Here is a 21,400-nt window from a genome sequence, read left to right as displayed (position 1 = left end):
ATTTGCCATGTAGACTAGGTTATCCTTGAACTCACAAATATCTGCCTGCCTCTGCCTCCAAAATGCTGGGATTAAAAGGCATCCACCACCATGCCTGCCCTCCAAATTCTTTGAAGAGCATTTTTAAATTCTTGGGTTTTAGGACTGAGAGATGGATATAGGGCTAGGGATGTAGCTCAGCTGTAGATCAATTGCTTAGCATGAGCAATGTAAGGGATTGATCACAAGTGCAGAAACAAAACAAAATATGAAACTTTAGGTAGAATTTTATATGGTAAAAAATATTTTTCTTAAAAGTACATTAAACAATTGCCTGGCTTTATGAAAAGGGAGAAATAAGTTTTATTGCAAACATTACTAAAAGACTAACCTCCAAAAATAAAACTTTCACTGTTATTTATAACACATTGGTTTCCTTGGCATTTTGTTTTTACAAGTATGAGATGAGAGAAACTGACTTTAGAGAGATGATCCTAATAACTGAAAAAATATATGCCTGTGGAGAATCTATTAATTTCAATTTTGTCAGATTTTTAAAAGAGTATTGTAGTTCATAATGAGAGCAAACTGTAAAGGAGTGTTTCTGGTTGATACATACAGCTTCTCCTTTTTTGTATAACGAGGACATTACCAGTTTTCCTATTTACAATCCCAAATTACAAATATATTCCCAACACACTATAATAAGTCCTGTGACCCTTACATCTCTAATCACCTCCTAGTCAGCTACCCGGCATTGCACTTCAGGCATCTGTGCCTACCATACACCTACCCCAAGGGAGGTACCCTGTCCCTACAGAGTTCATTTTCTTACATCCAGTGCTGTTCAATTAAGGTGTACTGAGCAGCTAGCTAGTTCCAGGGCAAATTCCCACCAATTACAACTTTAAGTTCCTGGATTTCTAATAACCCATTCCCATTTCATTCCTCATTATGTTTAACACTTCATTATTAAATTCTGTTCTCATTCATTTGTCTCCCCTCTACTATTGCAATGCGAATTCAGAGACTATTGTGGTGAGAATATTTGTCTTTAGCTGATTTCTAGCAATGTTTGGTAAAAGAGACATAGTACAACATTTGAAGAGCAGAAAAGGTATTATTATTATTATTATTATTATCAATTATTATCATTATTATTTATTATCATTATTATTATTTGATTAGCTAAAATTTATTTTAACTATATTTAATCCAGGGAAATATTTTTAGAGAAGAATCAATTTAGGAGCCAACCTACATTTTTTTTTAATCTTGGAAACTGCTTCAAGCAACCTAGAAAACAATTCTGTTGCCTATGTTTAATCACATCAGCTATATAATCTCTATTTATCACTCCCTGTCATTCTTTTCTGACAGGTCTAAGTCTGTGAATCTGCTGAAAATGTCAACTTGTATTTTTGTTAATATTCTTTTAACCATTCATCGATATTTTAATATTGTTGTCCCAGTCATTCAGAACGACATTAGTGAAACGCACAGATTTCTGTACTCCAAAGATCTCATTTCCTAGTGTGTTTTAAACACTCTAGCAGCAACTAACAATACAGTAGTAGACAAATACTTTAAATATTTAAATGCAACATGAAGAAAAACTAAAGAGGAAAGAGGGCAAAAATTCAAAGTGCTACAGGACTAGGAAAATGGGAGGAATTATTGATAAGGTAGTTCTGGTAGGTTGGCAGACTGCTTGTGAAGCTGGGCATTCTTAGAAACATAAGATGTGGGACGTTGGCTGTAAATACACAGGCTGTGGGAAAAATGCCCACAGCATAAAGCAACCCCAACAAAGCCTTAGACCACACTTTTCAGAAAGAGAGGACAGACACTGCTTCTGGAGGTGAGTGCAGGCAGAGTATACAGTGATGAAGCCAGAGGAATTATGGGGGCAGATGATGTGGGTGCTTTTGCTGCTATTATGGGAAATGTGGTTTTTAGTAAGGAAGAAGTAGGGAGAGAATAGAAGATGAAAGGTATCAGGCAGAAGGATTACATACTACATAGTTAAGATAGAGAGAGATGGTTAGCATGCTGTGAAGGCGAGGTTACAATATAAAAGTATGCTCTGAATACAATTTGAAAAAGATAGTACAGAATGGTGTCATAAAAGTCATTGGTGACAGTTTTCTCTGGATGTTTTCAAGAAATTCTTCCCTCTCTCTTCTCTCTTTCTTGCTCTCTCTCTCTCTCTCTCTCTCTCTCTCTCTCTCTCTCTCTCTCTCTCTCTCACACACACACACACACACACACACACACACACACACACACCACATAGTATGAACATATGCCCACACACATTTAAAAGTAAAATAAATCTAAAGAAAAATAATAAGTGATTTCTTTCTTGGAAATTTGACACACTTTTTATTACTATGGCAGTAGTAACAACAACATTGAAGAGGAAATATAAATAATTTGGTTATTCACAAAAATATATAACTATTAATACTTCACAAGTCTGCCCTGAAATAGAACATGGGAGAAAATATAGAAATAAGTGTGCAGTGCAAAATAGAGCTAGATTGTGAACTTCTGGCCATTTGTGAGTTATGAGGGGTCATTTCCTGGAAAGTCAGTCATAGAAGATGACGTGAATCACCCAACAAGATGACATCACTCACCTATGATGATGTAACTCACCTAAGAAGATGATGTTGCTCACCTAAACTATTAGTGATGATGCAAATTTGTTTCACTTGACCAAGAAATAAGTGCAAAGCAACCAGTCAAGAATAAGGAGTATCCTAGCCTTTGGGGCATTTGGTAGCACAAGCATTCTTTAGAAGACTGTCTGAGAATCTTAACAATACACTATTTCCAAAACAAACAAGATATTAAAAGACTAATGGTGAAAATTCAGTTACTTAAAATTAGTTTAAAATTGAATGTAGATGTTCATTTTATTTCTGAAACTGGAAAGTAATTCATCTAAGTAATTACCATTATAAGAGAGAGAGAAACCAATTTTTTTTCTTGAATTTTTCTGTGAACTCTGATTTGCTTAGAAGGAAGTATAATGGCAGACTCTGAGGCTGTACCTGTCTCAAAGAAAAAGCATGCTGGGATAGTGGCAAGTCCCAGAAATCATCTATGATGGAGTCTCTGGGGGCACAATAGGTTTGAAAGTTCATATGTCACTTTCACGACACCTGTACATTTCCACAGTCTAGAAGAGTAAAACTAATTCATAAACTAGTTAAAAATTACTCTCAATTTTTAGTTACATATGAAGCAAGACATAATAGGCAACAATATAAATAATATATGTATGCATACCCCAGAAAGAGTATAAATACACTATATTATAGATTTTTTTTTCTTTTTGTAGTGTGAGCATTATTTTTCATTTCAATTTCATGCTGAACTGTTCCTTTTCCTTTCCTTTTTTTTTTTTTTGGATATTTGCGTTATTTACATTTCAAATGTTATCCTCTTCCCCATATCCACATCCCCTTAAAGCCCCCTATCCCATCCCCCCACCCCCTGCTTCTATGAGGGTGTTGCCCCTCCCACCCATTCCTGCCTCTCCACCCTTGAACTCCCCTACACTGGGGCATCCATCAAGCCTTCACAGGACAAAGGGCTTCTCTTCCAATTGATGACTGACAAGGCCATCCTCTGCTACATATGCAGCTGAAGCCATGGTTCCCTCCATGTGTATCCCTTGGTTGGTGGATTCGTCCCTGGGAGGTCGGGGGGGGGGGTGTCTGGTTGGTTCATATTGTTCTTCCTATGGGGTTGCAAACCCCTTCACCCCTTCACCTCCTTCATTCCTTTCTCTAACTCCTTCACTGGGGACCCCATGCTCAGTCCAATGGTTGGCTGTGAGCATCCGCCTCTGTATTTGTCAGGCTCTGCCAGAGCCTCTCACGAGACAGCTATATCAGGCTCCTTTGAGCAAGCACTTCCTGGCATCTACAATAGTGTCTGAGTTAGGATAGTGAAAACTTTTCTCAACAATAAAAGCACTTCTAGGAGAATCACTATCCCTCACCTCAAGCTGTATTACAGAGCAATAGTGATAAAAGCCATATGGTATTGGTACAGAGACAGACAGCAAACTCAATGGAATAAAATTGAAGGTCCAGAAGTGAACCCACACACCTATGATCATTTGATATATGATAAAGGAGCTAAACCCATCCAGTGGAAAAAAGACAGCATTTTTCTTAAATGGTGCTGGGAAAACTGGAGATGAGCATGTAGGAGAATGCAAATCGACCCATTCTTATCTCCTTGTACAAAGCTCAAGTCCAAGTGGATCAAGAACCTCCATATAAAGCCAGATATACTGAAACTTAAAGAGGAGGAAATAGGGAAGAGCCTTGAACACATGGGCACAGGGTTATATTTCCTGAACAGAACACCAGTGGCTTATGCTCTAAGATCAAGAATTGACAATTGGGATCTAATAAAACTGCAAAGCTTCTATACAGCAAAGGACACTGTCAATAAGAAAAAAACAGCAACTAACAGATTGGGAAAAGAGCTTTATTAATCCTACATCTGATAGTGGGCTAATATCCAAAATATATAAAGAACTCCAGAGAATCAAATAACCCTATTAAAATTAAGGTACAGAGCTAAACAAAGAATTTTTAACTGAGGAATATCAAATGGCTGAGAAGCACCTAAAGAAATGTTTAACACCCTTAGTCACCAGGGAAATGCAAATCAAAACTACTCTGAGATTTCACCTCACATCAGTCAGAATGGCTAAGATCAAAAAGTCAGGTGATAGCAGCTGCTGGTGAGGACGTGAAGAAAGAGGAACACTCCTCCATTGCTGGTGGGATTGCTGGAACTCAGTCTTACAGTTGCTCAGAAAATTGGACCCATCTATATCACTCCTGGGCATATACCCAGAAGATGTTCCAACATGTAATAAGGACACATGCTCCACTATGTTCATAGCAGCCTTATTTATAATAGCCAAGAGCTTGAAAGAACCCAGATGTTTCTTAACAGAAGAATGAATATACCCAATGATTTCTTAACGCTTAATAGACAAAGTAGAATTTGTCACCCAGAAATCAAAGTCTTTGTTCTAAAAACCTGAAAAAATATGTTCCCTTTTCTAAGAATTCCATAGCCATCAGACACTTCCAAATTTATGAGATCATTATGTTTTATTAAATAATTCAGGCTTGAGATGAAAATAAGGTACATTCCAGGAATCTTAGTTTGGCACATGCTTCTAGAACATGGTTTGTAATCTTATGACATTAATGATAGTGCAATCATTAGTGTTGTGTGCAGTTGCCTAGTTCATAGAAATTAAATTACATCAAATGACATTACTTTTATACCAAGAAATATTATTAATATTTGTATCAAATTTGAATGAACAATGACACAATCTGGAGAAATTCTCAAAACTAGATGTCAACCATAGTCCATCAATTTAACATCATTCAAATTTGAAACATGAAATTTTGATATTTTAGGAAAGGTAATATGTTTGGAACATCTAATTGAGTTATAAAAGATTAGAATGTTTTATATTTAATGGTTACAGGTGCTGTATTTTCTCTCCCTCTTCTGTAATGGGTAGAACATTTAGACACATACTAAATTAGTTTATCATTAGCATTCAATATTAAAATGTCCAATCCTAGAACAGTGATGAAAATTAAAAAATTATTAACCTTTCTCATAACCAGTCTTACAAACTGGTCACTGAATATTCTATCTTCAGGGACAAAAAAATATTTCCTACAGAAAATGTACCCATGATTCTTATTATTTTAATGACAAACATTCAAGTATTTTATTTTAAATAATCTTAACAACTAGTATACTTCTTTAATATCAGATATCTTTTATTGGTAAAGTTATATTATATAAAGAAATGAATATCTTCATGTACTTTGAAGTTGATGGAAAAATAATAAAAAATATGAGCTATTAACATATTAGGTAATTTCTAAAGGCAATCTGAAAATAATGAAAAAGCATATAATAATAAAAATACTTGATTTTATGACCTTGACCTCCTGGGGACCAATGATGGCAGTAGAACATTACCTGTCTCACCTGAATGGAACTCTTAATTAGGAGCTATGGTGTAATGTCAGTGGTAGATCTCACCTACATGCTTACCTTTCAAGTGACATTTGTCATACTGCCCATGCCCACTGATTTTTCATAGTGCAATCTCCAGGTACTTTAAAATGTATGACTAGGATACACAGCTCATCACTTATTATTTCTTACCAGTCACAAACTAGATTTCTGGAAAAGACTATGTCCTTGGTAGTACTCCATTTAGTTTGCATTGCTGCCACAATATCCTCAATGTATTCCTTGTAATTGGTGTAAACAAATTCAACATAGACATAAGATGAGGAGCTGATGAATTGGATCTTTAATTCCTGACAGTGATCATGGGCATATTGTCAAAAGAGACGGTAAAAGGGGACAAAACAGTGTCCAAATAAGCCTGGAATAGAGTACTTAGAGATAAAAGTTTCCATAATCTGACAGCTTTTTTTTTTTTTTTACAACATTTCTTACACTGGAAAAAATAGCTTTTAATAAGTAATCTAATTTACACACATTTTTTAAAAAAATATAACTCTATAAAAAAAGAAAAAAATAGTCATCATTTAAGAACCAGACTATGTAAGACCAAGGAATTCTATCAACTTTTATATCAGCTGCGTTTGATACTCCTGCTGTGCCCACATGCCTTCACAGTTTTGGTTTAGATGTGTAAGGTAATGGACAAAATGGATATCCAAGTAATTTTGTAATATTAATTAAAACATCTTTCAGATTAGTAGCTTTTATCTTAGTAGCTTCTAGTTTATGCAAAAAGAACATTTCACTACAAAAGTGACATAATTTGTGGAGGTGGTCATAACTTGTTCTAAGAAACCAGACCATTTGGTGAAAGTCTACAGCACATATTTACACTGCAACTGTGGCTGACAAGGTGCTGAGCAATTGGAGCCTGTGACTTTAGTTTTCATTTCATAGCATAAGCCCTTCATTACTCTAAGTCCATTATCTGAATTCAAGATGGATGTGTTTGCCATTCTACAATCCATATTCAAGTCCAAATTCCATGCTGTTTCACTTACTTTGTACATATTCTCAAGGATATAAGGGATTAAACATAATAATAAATCATCTGAGATTCATCAAATACTTATAGATGAGGGTTACTTCAATAAAGCATCAGACAAGAGTGCTTCCAGATTTCCATCAAAAGTGATTGGTGACGCTTTATCATTATTATTTCTAGAATACACAGGAAATTCATAAGCATGAGAGATATAAAATGATCAGAGAGTAAGAATGTCCCAAAACATAAGGCAATTTGAGAGACTGGCAGAAACACCATTCTTACCAAGGTTACTAGGCTCCAAAGAATAGAATGAAAACAGAAGTTAACTGAGTTGTCAGAGGAGTGAGATAAGTCTGGGAAGGCTTCTTTTCTTCATGAGAATGAATTTCAGTTTTATTTCTGCAGAGACTGACATAGATTTATATTTGAAAGAAACCACACTGCTTGTAACGTAATTGATGGTCTTAAACGAGGATAAGGCTGGAGCCTGAATCAGGTGTCACTATTAATAACTCAAGAGTGACGACTGGAGCTCCAGTTAGGACAGTAGATTCAGGAACAGGAACTTAAAAAGGGAATGAATTCATCATCTATAGAACTCAAATGGACATTTAGCAGTTCCAGAAACAATGGCTAAAATTTCCACATAATTCATAAAACATCAGCTTTCCCAAAAAAAGCATATACTCAGATTCAGGTAAGTATGAAGTCTAGACTGGTAAAAGAGAGAGAGTTGGCACATATTGAGGAAGAAATATGAAAAAGATGGAATGATCTACACAGGACCACCGTAGTAAGTCTTTTTCCTTAGCATCTCTTGCGTAGGGGTTTATCCTCTTCATAAAGAAAGTTACCAGTTAAGATGACAAGTGCAGTGTTTATGTCTTAAAAATGCTATATGTAATTCAGATGCTATGGTGAGTTCAATCATTATAAGAATTCTGAAGTGATAGTCCATTTGACATTTTTTATAGGTAGTGTTCTAAGGTCTATTTGAAGAGAATAGACCTTTAATAGATTCATTTTTAACCTTGGACTCTGTGTCTATATTCTTAAACCTTTGCCCAACCTGACTAGCTATCAAATTGATATAGATATTCTTTCATTACTTAGATGATTATAGCATATTTTATGAAAATTTTAACTATTATCCATAGGAGGAGGTCAGTCTTCATAGCTGAGGGGTGTGTGTGTGTGTGTGTGTGTGTGTGTGTCTAATAACTGAAGTGAACATACAGCCAACCTATTCCTTTGAAAGATGACAAGCAAATAATTTTGTCAAACTAACAAATTACTCCATATAATCTCTTCCTATGCAGATTCTAAAGTAGTAAAACAGATTTAAAAATAAAATCAAGAGGAAAAACAACAATGGGTAGAGACCACCAACTGATTGTAAAAAGTAATTTGAAAGCAATAAATCCAATAAGGAGTTACTACAAAAGATTCACAGTGACCTCAATTCAATAGCAAACAAGCTAAAAATTAAAACAGAAGTCATAAGTAATGTTCTTCAAAGGCATTAAAAAGCGGTCAGCATTCCTAATCATTGGGAAGCGTAACTTAATACCACAATAGGATAGTATTCCACAACGGTCACAATGATTTTATATTAAAAATAAGCAGTAACAAGTGCTGGTGAGCCTTGTCCATTGTTGATGGAATCATAAATTAGTTCAGCTAAATTTTTGACAAACAATAAGGAGGTTCCTCACAAGAACTAAAGATAAAATTATCATATGGTATAGCAATTCCACTTTGGGGAACTTCCCTCAAAGGTTTAAATTGAGTATATCTAAGTGTATATCTTAGTGGAATTCAGTGTATCTGTTTGAACTCTTGTGATCATTGTATCTCATGTATATATTTTATTACAAATTAATATGTCATGGCTTTTAAAGAAAATTCAACATATGTATGTTATTTTTACAATATAAATTGATTCTCCTGGAAATTATACTCACAACAGTATTTTTTAATATAATTTATCTGAGTTGTTTACAAAACTTTGATTCAGAATAAGCTGCAATAAAGGGATCCAAACTCTTGAAAAATTCATACTTTTATGACTTCCTGAATGTTATGCATTTTTCTTACTTTATCTAGAGTAGTCCTTTAGGACTCCTCTTTTCAATTTAAAATTTTAAGTGCACATAACCCTCTGAAGCCCAAGAAATCCTAACCCGCAGGAGATCTAAGGAACATACTTTTGTTTAAAGACAAGCTCACAACTTGGTAAAGATTAGTAAATAGTTTTAATAGAAATGCAGTTACAAAACCAATTGTTCATATTTTCGAGAACTGTCCTTTAGGCATGGGAGAGAGTATCAATGTTAAAGAAAGTGTTTGATGATTACACCACACTGGACTGGGATGGTATATATGAAAAGATCTGCGATGACAACTAACAATGGACTCACTTATGGGGACTTTATTATGAAATAGCTGTCAGAAGGATGCATTAGAAAAAAATGTATGCCAAAATTAAAATGACATTCTACTTAAATATAGAAACAATAGAGTTGAATTGTTAACATTTATCACTTTTCCTTAAATGTTTAAATGAACAATTTAACAGGGCTTACAATATGATATTATGCTCTATGTTTAATCAGAGGAAGAGTTATCTCCATGTCGATTATTATTTAAAGTATAAGGATCAACACACTGATATATTTTTAAATTATTTGCTATATATTTCAAAGCTAAATATAAACGTACATGTTTCAAAGCAATGTAGAGTTAAATTATAGAACATATACTTGCTGTATTTAGTTTTCTATACTCCAAACTTCTTCATTTAGTACTTTATTCCTATTTATTGCTACTTATTTTAATGTATTTTATCCATAAACCAACATTAACCAAGTATGTATACAAAGTCATGATTTGTGAATACAATCTACAATCTATATCAGCCTAATTAAGTATTCATCCCTATTGAAGTGAGGGCATTTGAAATTTACTACCAACAATTTTAAACTGTATAGTTCACTAGTGTTCACTAACTTCATAATTTAAGACAATAGAATTAAAAACTAAAACGTATTTTTCTAATCTAAGATGTCGTGCCTTTCTCCATCACCTGTTACTTCCTCCTTACCTGTACCCTCTCTAACCATACTTCTCTGGTTCTGTAAGCTTAGGTGTCTCACTACATTAAACAACATGTATTTTTATGTTTGCTTATTTTAGTTAATGCAATACTCCTTAACTCTACTAACGAAAACTGTAGAATTTCTTATTAAAGGTGTGTGTGTGTGTGTGTGTGTGTGTGTGTGTGTGTGTGTGTGTTCCTTTGTCTATTCATCTGTTTATGGACACTTAAGTTTCTTCTTGCTCAGGATGAACTATATAGCAATGCTAAATGTAGAGTAAAGTAAACTAACATAGCTTTATATGAGATATGGCCATTGGGGTAGTCAAATTTACATAACACATTAATGTTTATAAGTCATAGAAAATGAATTTGTGTTTTATAAATGATGGTGGGGGAAGGTCTTGAAGAATCGGAGCAAGAGCAAGGAAAAGAACAAAGTCATGTGTTTCATGAAAAGTAAGAAATAAATGGCAGTAGAAAGTGTTAGCTATATAACAGCCAAGTAGTGTTCTGAGCTAAGATGGTTTATAAAAATATTCTCGACCCAGAACAAAGTCAGTGTCCTCCCCCCCTGACATTTTTGCATTGCAGATTATAGGAAATATCCATTTACCAAAAGCTAGAGAGTATGCCCAAATTCCTTCCTCACTCTCTCTCAAATCTCCTGCATATCAAATTAAATCTGTTTTACCTAGTGATGCTTCCTAATTGATTGTTAACTTTCTAATATACAGACATTTTGCTATTTCCAGAATTTTTTCTATCAATTCCGAAATTTGTGCTCTCTTACCAGTCCTGAATTTTTAAAAAATGAACATTGTCAAATCCCACTCTGTGAAGTTCTTTCAAGTCTTTCCTTGCCTTCTGGTTACCCTGAGGACAGAATCTAAGCTTGTCAGTGCATAGCCACTGAATGGTTCCCTGATGTAACAAGTTTATTTGTAAGTCTCTTCCTTTGTACATGCTGTTCTCTCTGGTTGGAGTTCTCCCACGTTTGACAGAAGTAGAGTTAGTCTACAATTAGCATAGAATATGAAGAGCCTTCTTTATGTTGCAGTGAAGTTTCCACCAAGTAGAATCCATTGGACCAAGGAAAGGGCCCATAAGAGACATGTCTTCTGAAAGACAATGGCTGATTTTAAATCCTGCACTACTATCAAGAACTCCTAGTGTTAAATCATTATAATGAAGGGAAGTGTCTTGAAACCCAGCCCTTGAGCTTGTTTATATATGTCTGATGCGAAAGTACAACTTAAAGATGAAGACCTCTTTCTTGTCTTATGAATTATACTAGACATAATTCTCTGTTGCTAACTTTGCTCAACATAAAAGGGGTTTGAGGTCTTAATCCTGACTGTGGTCAGGAAGCAGCTTACTTTATGATGCTGTGTTAAGGTTCCATCTGTAGGAACAGGGAGAGCTGCCTGTCAGACCAACAGACAGGAAAGTATCATGTTTGACAATGTGTGAACAACTAAAGACAGAATGTTCTGTAATTTAGAAAGCCCCATTTAATCAATTCCATTAACATTTCCATGAACTGAAACATAATGTCTGAATTTCCCATATGGGACTGAGTTGGAGCCACAGACATTAAATTCTTCTCAGAGTTAGATCTGTAACCTTATGCCTCTGCTGTGCTTCAGCAATCTTGGGAATTCTTAGCATCATTAACATTTAATGTTGCACATCACCGTCATTCAAATATCCTTAGCTAGAATACAGGGTTTATTTTAACATGATCTCTACATCTACACATGTGAGAAATAGGTTGGAAAGCTGGTTCAGCAGTTAAGAGCACTTGTGCTCTTACAGAGGACCAGGTTCAATTCCTAGCACCTTTATGGTGGCTCACGACCATCCATACCATCAGGTATAGGGGAACTGATGATCTTGTGGGCCTCCATGGACACCAGGCATGTATGTAGTGCACAGGAAAACCAACCATTCATGGAGAATGATATAAATTTAAAATAAATAAAACAAGGCCAATTATTTGAGGACCTTGCTTTAGAAAATAAAGTAAATAAAAACACTGTCCAATGATGTCTTGCATTTATGATGAGAAAGATGCTCAAACCTTAATTTGAAAACAATTGTAAATATCAAAGGTTACAAAACTTCATATATGAACAAAGGAAACATAAGCATGTTCTCACTTCAGATTTCAAATTAAAGTTAAATGCATGAGATATAATTATATGAAGTGCATTTTGAATAATCTGATGACAAACTGACATCCATCTTCTTTTAGCTCATTTCTGCCATCTGTGTATGTCTTTGGGCGAACTGTCTATGCAAATGCATAATCTACTTTCAGATGGCTACTTCTTATGATTGAATTGTAAAGTTATTTATAACTACAAAATGGACATAACTAAGGCTGTAGGAAAATTAGTGGAACACAAAGGAATGTGGCCAGAAGTGCCCCGGGTACATCATGTATTTGATTCTTAGTTAATGTTGGTCACTTGTTTGTTTAGAATCCTTATACTGTTGCCAAATTTAAAGGATTGCTGTATTTAGTTATGGAAATGCATATGGGGTTACAGCCCACAGCTTAGGGAGCTGGGGTTGAAGGGATGACTTGACAATTAGGCCTATGGAAAGCAAAATCTGCTGGATTACAAAATCACTCCCCCTTTGAGGTTTTAATTGGCAAATAAAATCATAAATATTAATGTGGTGTTGTGTGATGTCATGACCCAGGTTTACATTTGAGTAATGTTCAAATTAGAGTGAATAGAACTGCCTTCACTCATAAATGTCAGGAAAGAGTTAACAACATTTCCTTGATGATTTTTGGAAACATAGAGTGAAATATGACTATCTACGTTCATTCTACTGAAAAATAAAACACCAGAGCTCATTTCTCCTCCCTAACTATAACCTAGTACTCATCAGCCAATTCTTCTCCATCCTTTCCTCCTAACTGCTTGCCTAGACACTGGTAAATCACTTTTCTACTCTCAACTTCTCTGAAGTCAGCTTCTATACTTTGCACATTTGGGTGAGAGCTCGAGGCACTTATGTGCTATGCCTGTTTCATTCCATTTATTATAATAACCTCTAGTCCCATCTATGATGTGGTAAATAAAATATTCTTCAGTGTGAATCCATGCACCATTTTATTGCCTTTGAGTAAGCTGGTGGACATTTAAACTGATCATATTTCTCTGCGTATTGCAGATGCTGCTGTGATAAACATAGAACTATCGCTAGTTCTTTGATCAGCATTTTATTTTCTTTGGATATGTATGAAATGGTAGAACTGTTGGCACATACTGCAATTTAGGTTTTTATTGTCTGGAGGAAGCTCCCTACTCTTTCCTTTAATGGCTGTGGACTTAACGTGTTTCAATCAATGTTGTATAAAAATTTTTCCTTCACACTTGCACCATCTAGTTTCATCTTTTGTCTTTTTGATGATAACCATGCTATAAAAGTAATTTCTGCTCTACAACAGATGGACACTTTGGAATAATATCGTTCTCAAACCTCTGACATTTTATTTTTAGGTGGTCTAATCTTGAACTTGTAGTTTTATTTGTGTAACATGATCATACTTAGTCCAATTCCAGTGCCATACTATAAAATGAGTTAACACCAATAAGCTCAGTATTAAACTCTAGGGATCAGACTCTTTTTTTAAAATTAGATATTTTCTTTATTTAGTCTTCAAATGTTATCCCCTTTCCTTGTTTTCCCTCCAAACAAGTTCCCATCCTGTCCCCCTCTCCCTGCTCATCAAACCACACACTTTCTTTTCCCTTTCAGAATCTTAAGTTACTTTGTGTGTGTGTGTATTTTCTTTGACAACTGATAACTATTTTCTTCAAGTTTAATAACAGTATTGAAAGTAATGACAGAATTATATACATTGAAAATATACTCAGAGTTTTAAATATGAGTATACAATACTTATTTGTTAACTATAAAGCCTAAGAGAAAGCAAAAGAGAGAAAAATGGCTAGATACAATGTATAATTCAGTAACAATAATTGAAAAGGAACAGAGTTGCAAATTACTTGTGAAACTAAAAGTATATAGCTAATTATTTACTCTGCACCTATTCAAATGTTTATTGCAAACATCAATCGCCAATAATTTATCTTAAATTTTAGGGAATAATAGCTAGAATATATTATAGAAAAACTGAGTCATTTATTTATTTTGCTGTACACCAAAGTAATTTATCTCTCTTCTCATTTTCTCATACACACAAATGTATACAAAATATCAACTTCTTTATGAACCACTCAATAATAAGAAAAATAAAATTACAGATATAAACGTTTTTTTTAAAAAATTGGTGTAATTTGTGCTTTATAATATTTTATAAACATTGTGTTTAACATATTTCCATTGGAATGTTTTCATTCTTGGATCAAAATAAAGAATGGAATTTAATCTTCTGGTATAGGGAGATAAAAGTATAATTATGACATAAAAACATGGTGGCATTTCTATGATAAGCATAATGAGAAATGTGTTAATTGGAAAAATTAAATGAGCGTTCCTGGCTGCACTTAAGATAAATTTTTATTTTAGCTCTTTAATTACAAGTGTACTGCAAAGTCAAAATTCTGGAGTTCCAAGTTTAGTTCTTAAGACTAACCATAAAATCTATGTTATTGTGTATAAGAAGGAAAGTGATTGTTTTCAGTTCTGAAGTGTATTTTGAAGCCCCACCCTCACTAGTAGCATTTTCAAGAACTTCAAACACGGAGTACTGGATAACGCTGTGATATGAAAAAGGCAATTATACCTTTGTAAGTGTCTTTCATGGATTGTCTTATTAATTATTAATTAATGCAAGACGGTCCAACCCACTATGAGAGTACCATCTCTAGGCAGGTGGTCTTGTAATATCTAAGAATGCTTAGTACACATACACACAAATACACACATGAACATACTCACACCCACATTATATGTGTAATAACAATTAAAGAAAAAGAAGCCATGAGTTTGAAATAGATCAGAGATGGGGGTTGCATGGGAGAATTTGGAGGGAGGAAATACAAGAGGGAAATGGTGTATTTCTATTCTAATCTCAAAATGTGTAAAAAATAAAATATACTTTTCATTTCTTGTGAGCCAAGAAAGCTAGAGTGCGTATCATATAGTTACTCCATACCACTAATTTTATGCTCACTTAATGGTCATGGGTTCCTCCTGTGGAAGACAAACCAAAGACTTAGGTGAATTTAAAGAAAATGTGACTGACTAGAGCATGAGAACCAATGTTAAATTTGCTCGACCTCTAGTAGGTAAGTTTACTGTTCGAGTTGTTTACAGAACTGTTCTAGTTACCTTTATATTTCTGTGAAAGAGTTTCATTAGAGGCTTATAATTTCAGAAACTTAGAATCCATGACCATCATGGTAGGGAGCATGGCATCAGGTAGACAAACATGGTTTTGAAGAATAACTGAGATCTTACATCTTTTTGTTTGGTTGGTTGTTTTTTTTTTTATTATTAGATATTTTCTTTATTTACATTTCAAGTGCTATCTCGAAAGTTCCCTATATGCCACCCCCTCCCCCGCCCTGCTCCCCTACTCACCCATTCCTACCTCTTGTCCCTGGTTAAGTGAAGACTTTCCTGGCAACATCTGGTTGATCTTCTTGAATATCTGTGTTTTATCCCCTGACAGCTACTGGTAATAGTTCTAGTCTTTGAAAGTGCTTTGGAAACTTCAGATAAAGGAAATATAAAAACAGAAATTCATATTGCTATGAGTTAATTGAAAGGAGCTCCTCTTTATCATATTTGCAAACTCTCTGATTTTTTTCTAATTACTTCGATGTATGTTACTTAAAATGGGTAAAGAATAGGGATATAAAATAGTTTTTGTTACAATATAGATATCCAAATATAAAGAGCTGTTTAAAAATAAAATAAAATATGAAGCTTGGAAAATAAGAGTGAGCCAGAGAGTCACCTTACAAGCATCATTCCTCCATGTCTCTGCCTTAAGTTCCTGCCTTGCATCTTTAGCTTAACTTGACTTACAGTCCTCAGTGGTGGACTGCAGTACCTAGAAATTTAATACAAATATATCCTTTCCTTTTCTAAGATGAATTTGTTGAGAGTTTTTTATTAGAGTGACAGAAAGGATACAAGTGAAGAAAACATAAACATATCTTTCTTTCAAAATTGAAAATGGATTTTTAATCCATTGACAGGATTACTTTTCTGTAAATTAAAAAAAATATATTTATTTTATTTTCAAACAAGTAGCACTAAACAAAATGAGGAGGTTGTATGTATATATTTAGAAATTCTTTGCATATATATGTAGCAATAAAAACTAAAAAAAATAGGCCATGATTTGGAGAAGGATCAAAAGAGGGTCAGCACAGGAGGGATTGGAAGGAGCAAATGAAATGGAAAATAATTTAACAACAATTTTAATTAAAAATAATACCATTAATATGCAACTAATGATTGTAGGTCATTCAGTAGACTTCCTAGATGATCTAAATATTCTGGTTAACCCAAGACAAAAGGAAAATAAATGCTTTCAATAGCTAGCAATTACTTGATGGTTGCCATGTGTCAGTCACTACAGTGAATTCAGGTGATCCAGAAAGTATGTCATCTTTCCCACTCCCATGTCTAGCCTACATCTATGACATCAAATGACTCTCAGAGCAGCAGGAGAGATGATTAAAGACAAGAAGGTTGCAGTTACAGGAAACGTTGGAGGAATATATTTCTTGATGGGATGACTTTAAATCCTCCATTAATGGGTAAAAGACAGGAGAGAGAGAGAGAGAGAGAGAGAGAGAGAGAGAGAGAGAGAGAGAGAGAGAGAGAGACTTCCGATGCTTACTCATGTCACTACAGGACTAGGATTTTGCACACATTGCATCTTATTTAGGAGATTGAGATCTGCATAGCATGTTCTGAGTAAAATGATTAGAAGTGATTAAGAAATTGTAGAACTGTGAAAACAAGTAAATATAGGGATATGTTTAAAAGTAAGAAGAAGCCATTAAGAATTCTAAAAATGTTCACATGTATATTTGGGGAAGGACTCATTGCTACTAGAAAGAGTAAACTAAGGGAAGGGAGGAGGAAAGACTGGAGAAACATAAAGAAGTTAAGACATTTTGATTGAGATTAGTTGATGGATTGGTTATATGTCCCAGTAAGTCAATGGTAAGATTCAAGTTAGGGCCACAGCGGTAGAAAATACACATTGATTTGAATGCTATTTAGTAATAAGTGTTCATAGGACACAGGTAGTTTTGTTTGTGTGCAATAAAGACAAGAATTGCAAAAATGTAGTAGTGCTTGGCTTGCGAGACTAGAATATGGTGGAAATGTTCACTGAATTTTACAGTGCAAGACACGGAGCTAAGAGCAGGGAAAACAGAAAGTGGTAGAATTCTTAAAAGACAATGCAGTACAAAAGTATAGATATATCCCATAGGTGGTAAGATATGAAATATAGACAAAAATTTTAGAGTGAAATATGTGAATTTGTATTTGTAATTTCCTTTATAACTGAGAGTGACAGTGAACTTCTTATTCCACTACTTATATCATAGGTGTGCCATGACAAGGTTGGTTTATGTGGTTCTGATGAATAAATCTATAGCTTTGTGAGTTCTGGGCAAACACTCTACCAACTTATCTATAACTGCAGCCTAATCTATGTAAAAGTATATGAATACAATGCTATTGTTACCAAAATTAACTAACATAAAATCTCTTGTATTGGTTCAGAAAATGAATGTTTCAAAGTTAACACCTACATCATGCATTGAGGTAGAAACTTGGACAATTTAATTGCAGAAATGCAGTTGTAATCAGTAGAGTGCATACATGATCTCAATTAATGAATTAACAAAATAAATTTAATTTAATGCTGTACTTTTATTAAAATATATTATCTATCTATATTTCAGGTAGACATACATCCTCAGTAACTGTGCACCTTCATTAAATATTTAGAGCTATTTTGTCATAATTATGTATAAAACATTAAATTTTGGAATAAAATTTTGGAAATTTATACATAGGTATTAATAATATACTTTATATTAATGCATTTTGTATGAGAGTTAAAACCAAACTATTTAAAACAAAGGATTGTTTCAAGTCTATGCACACAATAAATATCATTAAAAAGTGCTTCCCTGCCAAATAATGAAGTTTTAATATCTGAAAAAGGTATAGATTCTTCAAGTAGAAATGTTTTCTCCCATTCATCCTATGCCCACTGTCACTTGGGACAATTTGCTGAGTCATTGGTTTTGTTTGGAGACAGGAGTCTCACCCCGTAGTTCAGGTTGTCCTAAAGCCTGCTGTATAGTCCAAGCTTTTTCATATTTAACCATGCATTTAAATTATTCTATTCTAATGGGTAAAATTATGTAATACAATGGAAAGCTACTAATTTGAAAAAATATTGTGGAGAATGAATCCCCACTGGGCAAAACCTAAAAGAACATATGAGCAGTTTATGTCATTAATTCCTGTGGCAGTAACATTCTTCTTCATCACCAAGGTGAAGCTTGAATTATAAAATGCACACCAGGAATATGAAGTAAAATACTATTCTAAAATAGATATATTCAGTGTATGGTTATTGAGAAAAAGGGAAGAGGAATGGTTAGTTATAAGTAGGCAGTTCCTTTCTGGGATAATGGAAAAGTCCCAAACTTATTTCCACACTGGTGATACCAATGACTACCAAATTTTAAACCCTAAGTGGATGAACATTATATGGAAATTGTCCCAATCAATTTATTTAAAACAGAGGCTGCCTGGATGTCTTCACCAATACAGAGGTTGTTCAGTACATTTTGTATGGGTTTTGGAATTGATTTCACAGCTATATCCATTTCTAAAATGATTTTTTAAAAAATTGCCACTCCTTTTTGCATAAGCGTCAGTTGACTCATACAAAACAATTTTCCTTCCTGTAACTGCACCATGGATTACTATTTCTAATTATAAACATTTTAAATTCTTTTTTGAGATTATAATTGCATCATTTCCTCTTTCTGTTCTCACCTTTCCTCCTTGTTCCTCTTTGTTTTTGTATTTTAAGAATAATGTTATATTGACCACTTTATAACAGCATTGTCATAAAATACAACATGAATTTTGCTTAATGATCAATGAAAATTAACTTCAGTTTTTGCACAATGAATCAAATTCTCTAGCATTTTTAATATGGACATGATAAATATAGTCTATCTGGGTTGGGAAGATAGGCCAGTTGGCAAGAAACAGAACTTAAATGAAATTCCCAGCACCATATGAAAAACTAGGCATGTCTGTGACTCCAGCATTGGGTGGAGAAAGGTGGATTCTGAGGTTGCCCAACAAGCCTAGCCAAAATTCAGGGCGTCAATATATAGGGAATAAAGTTTAAAGTGATAGAGGAAGACACCAGGTTTCCAGCCTTGGCCTTCACATGTGCTTTACACCTACATCGTGTTATATGTATAACAGCACACATACACACATACACACATACACACACACACACACACACACACACACCATAAATATCTAGAGAATAGAGATAAATAGTATAGAATAATCCTGAAGTATTTATCAACGTGATTTTTATTTAGTAACAAAACAAGTCTTTCATATGTCTCAATTCTGTACTTAAGTAGTACCCTTAACTTTTATAGTGATTATCATTTTATTATTTTCGTACATACTTTTCCTGAAAACACATCTATATAAAATATTACTTGGCAATATATTGAGACAAAAACACAGTTTCAGATTTTTTTCATGATAACTATATTGAAGTATACAATTCATTGTATTTTGAACATATCCATCCCCAGACTCTCCAAATAATTTTCCCAGATCCATCCACATTATAAATTTACGGAACTTTGTGTCCTTACTATTTTTAATTTCATAAGCCATGGACTCAGGCTCTGTTGTCCATATTCTTTTGGAAGTAGAACCATCAGTGAAGCATATTCCACCTACCAGGATTCACACCCTTAAAGAAAACAAACACTTGCTTCCCTGGAAGTCATCTACTATCTACAATTCCTCAGCAAGTAGCAGGAAATCATAGATATCCCCATTATATTTTTTCAATTAAAAACACTATCTTTTTCATGTGCAGGAGTATTTTGCCTACATGGACATCAGTACATTTCTTACATGTATAGTGCCCTAAGAGGACAGAAGATGTAATATCCCCTAGAAATGGAGTGACAAATGGTTGTGAGCCACGATACAGGTGCTGGAAATTGAACCTGGATCCTTTGGTGCTTTGACAGATAAGTCATCTCTCTCATACGTTGGCTCTTTTCTTAACATACCATACCACAAGTTGCATTTATTTTTACTTCATTATCCATATTAAGCTCTTCCTTCAAAGTCTTCAAATCTGTGAGGTGGTCATTCCACACCATTTGTGAGGAAGAGAAGAGTTGGGGAGTTATTCTTAGCAGAGACTCACCCCATTACCAATTTAAAATAATGCACTGTATTTTGTTTTATATGGTAACGCCATATTCATTCTATATAATGCTATTTGTATGTATGTTTTGAGGGTTGATGATTTTTGGTATTGGATAATTAGTGTGCTCTTCCCTGGCCCTTGAGACCTGCTCTCCAAGAGGAAAATCATGTCTATTACTGGAAACTTATCTAACTACCCAGGGCCAGTTCAGTCATGGATCTAGGAGGAGAATTTAAAACTGCTGCATAACTAACCCAGCATAAACCCTAACCACTGTAAACATTTTTCTTTCTATCCACAGGTAAGTGCGGTCCTCGCCCCTCAGGGACACTGTTGCTGCATTACATTTTATGGTTTGACAAATTTTAACATAGTTTCCATGTGCATGGTCAGTGAAAAATTCTTCACCTGTCAATTCCCTATTTAACTCAGGAATATACATAATAATCCCTCAAATAAGCTTCCAAAATCTTAATCTAGAGTAATAATGCTTCTCCTTTAAAATTCCCTAAATCCACCAGTTACTGCTACGGAATTCGGTTTATTACTACATGTCTGATGGCTTACTTGTTCACTCTAGCTTTTCAATAATATACAATAGCTGTATAAAATATAATTAGGTATTTTCACAGTAAAATAAAAAATAACTCTTTAAAGTGTGTGTGTGTATCTTCCTCTCTCTTTATACATATATATGTATGTATATATATATATATATATATATATATATATATATATATATATACATATATTAATATATATAATC

General features: G+C 34.1%; 1 protein-coding gene across 3 annotated transcripts in view; it reads right to left on the bottom strand.

The window, feature by feature from the left end:
- The window catches only part of Gpm6a (glycoprotein m6a), a 281,445-nt gene that overhangs the window by 46,594 nt on the left and 213,451 nt on the right, over window positions 1-21,400 (bottom strand). The gene's annotated exons all lie outside the window — the stretch shown is intronic.

The sequence above is a fragment of the Mus musculus genome, chromosome 8 (genome assembly GCF_000001635.26).
Source record: "Mus musculus strain C57BL/6J chromosome 8, GRCm38.p6 C57BL/6J".
Taxonomy (NCBI): Eukaryota; Metazoa; Chordata; class Mammalia; order Rodentia; family Muridae; genus Mus; species Mus musculus.
The sequence above is the reverse complement of the archived record's forward strand: the minus strand, read 5'-3'. Positions and strand labels throughout refer to the sequence as shown.